The sequence below is a fragment of the Etheostoma spectabile genome, chromosome 18, assembly GCF_008692095.1.
Source record: "Etheostoma spectabile isolate EspeVRDwgs_2016 chromosome 18, UIUC_Espe_1.0, whole genome shotgun sequence".
Taxonomy (NCBI): domain Eukaryota; kingdom Metazoa; phylum Chordata; class Actinopteri; order Perciformes; family Percidae; genus Etheostoma; species Etheostoma spectabile.
Window position 1 is genome coordinate 2170719 of NC_045750.1, and position 2971 is coordinate 2173689.

A 2971-nucleotide genomic window follows, 5' to 3' on the forward strand; every position below is an offset into this window, starting at 1 on the left:
TTTTTACCTCCATCAGCTCCTTTCATCTGCGCTCAATCCGCAGCAGCAGCCGCAGTGCTGTCGAGCTCTGCGGAACTTCTTATTTCTGCGTTTCTTTTACTGAAATATGACGGAAAGGCTGCCCACACTTAGTCTACACACCCATATACAACATAAAAATGCATCAATATGCATAACATTGTACTTATTGTGCAGCTGCCGCGGTAGTCATGGTGTTCCAATTAGCATATAAAACACTACAAGCTTCAATTTATTATAATTCAGTACGACGTCATTTGGTGGGAATGATGCTACGGTTGGAGTAATTTAAGATATTTTTAATACAGGCTCGCCCGACCCCCACAAAGGCAGCCATGTCCCCCCCACTCCCCCCTTACATCAGTTATCTGGGTCATTAGCATTTCAGCGGTTAATGAGTCTGCAGATGGATCCTCTCCTCTGCCGGGGAGCCGCTGAGCAACACCGACAGACTACTACTGCTCCATCTGCAGCAACTAAACCAAAAACCACTAATAATATAAAGGTTGTGGAGCCTACTCATGTGGGATGAGGAGTAAAATCGCAGCAGCAGCAGCAGCAGCTTCCTCCCCTGCAGCTGTGTCATTAATGCAGTGGTGTATAAGAACGTGCATTACTGCTGCTGCTGGGTAATGGAAGGTAATGCTTTAATGCTTTAATGGTCCGCAGTGCTGCTTAAAGGGCCATGCCGGGGTTATTTTTTATGTTTTTCATTCTTAAACGCTGCATATTCTTACATGACTCTGAATCCTCTGCATGCTGTGTTATTTCTGTTTTTCTTCTTCTTCCACCAGGAAGCCATCATTAGGCTACACTCATTTCACTGTGCCAATCACTTTACAGAGACTCAAGGGCGCAACTTTGCAACATTGGGGATGGGGGATGAGGGGGGGGGGTTTGAGCGTCAAACCCTTTATTTTCTCAATTCTGGTGAATCCTTCTGCAACAATTTGTGCCTTTTCTGCATCAATTAATGGTGCTGTATTTATGTAAAGGAAAATTTAATAGTTTTTTGGGGTGGGTTGCACTGGCCAGTGTTGATTATTTGGAGAGGTTGTAGTCCCCCCTCCCCCTGTAAATTATGCCTATGCAGTGACTGCAATTTGGCAATCCATCTCAGAACATCATGTCTGCTTTTACTTGAGTTGAAATAGCATTTTCATAGGTGATTCACAGTTAGAAGTGTTTGGGAATTTCAAGCGAGAATAAATGTGACGGGGCTCACGCGGGTAAAGGGACGACATAAAAAACAAAATATCGTCTGACACACAAACTAACATAAGCCTTTTGTTCTTGTGAAATTACTGCAGCAACCTGAGAAGAGTGCCAATTTGGTTGAATCACTCACAAATCAACTGCTCCTGCATATGTCCAAAAATTGATTTTCATAGGAAAGTTAATGGAGACCAGAGGCTGACTGGAAGATGCAAAAATACATTCAAATGTCTTTTAAATGGGCATTTGAAGTCACTGTAGTTAGCAGTCATAGTAAACATAACCAGTGGATAAATAGCAGTAATGTTTTGTATTGAAGCTGTCCCAGCATGCAGCCTGCTGTGTGGAGGTCAGCAGGACATCCTTCACAGTTTATCTCAGGGACACACACACTGACACACACAAACTCACACTCACACATATGAGGTAGGGTGACCATTAAGCATCTTAAACTCTCCTGAGCTGCTCTCTGTCTTTGACTGCAGGAGGAGACAGAGCACTGCAGAAAAAAACAGAGGGGAGCCAGAGCATCTTACCGTAATACACAGTGTATAGAGCAACTCAAATTAATCGGTTTGAGTCTGATTTCTGGGATTCCAGCTCCTTAAATGTGAACATTTTCTTCACTCCTCTGTGACAGTAAACTTGTGGACAACATTTTCTGACTTTGTACAGACCAAACAACTAATCGATTTTCAAAAATTAGATTTACAATGAAAGAAATTGTGAGTTGCAGCCCTGACAATGGGCTGTACGCAGCTGTAGTCAGTGTAATCAGCATCAATGTCATTAGAAATGCTAGTGGTCAGTGATGTTTGTTTAACTATAATGGTTGGTGTGCATTTAATGAGTATAGTCATGATGAATAATCCATGTAGTGAGTATAGACACCATGTTAGCATTAGTATAAACAGTGACAATACTATAATAACAATACTATAAATGCATAGGCCCATAAGAGATGTCCAAGTTCAATATAGGGAAAATATCTGTTTTGTTCTTTATGAAAAGGCATTGAAGCATCCTTTTTTATGTAATCAATGTCCCTCAATGCTTTTGATGTTAGACCCAAAAACGAATGTAACACATGAAAGCATCTTGAAGGTTGAGAAAACTATAGCGAAGGATACAGTGGGATAAAGTGAACAAAGCCAAGTGAAGCGGACACAGAGGTATAAAGGGATGAAGTGGGATTGAAGAAATGGGATCGAGTGGAATCAGTTGAAGGCAAAAAAAATGAGACAAAAGGGAGCAGAACAAAATGTACAAAAACTGAACCGAACTGGACAAAGTAGATGAGACTGATATTATCAAACAGATAATAGGGGGAATAAAAAGCAGAGGATCATGGGTCGTCTCTCCTCGTGTTCACAGCGGACCTTGATTTAAATGTCCATACAATTAAGGCACGCGGTGAATGCCAAGAGAGTGGCCTGGAAATCAACACTGAACCCTGTAAGACAGACTAGTGGACACATTGAAGATTGCTTGTGTCCATTCAGTTAAAAACTCAAAATTATTACCTTTTTTTTTTTTTTTTGGGGTCTTTTTTCCCTTTATTCAAAGTGACAGCAGATAGACAGGAAAGATGAGAGAGAGATGGGGGGTGACACGCAGCAAAAAGCCTTTCTTAAACATGTCTCTCTTAAAACACACAGTGCATTATTTAGAAGAAATGTGGGTGTTGACAGACAGATAGATACAGTAGATAGATAGATAGATAGATAGATAGATAGAT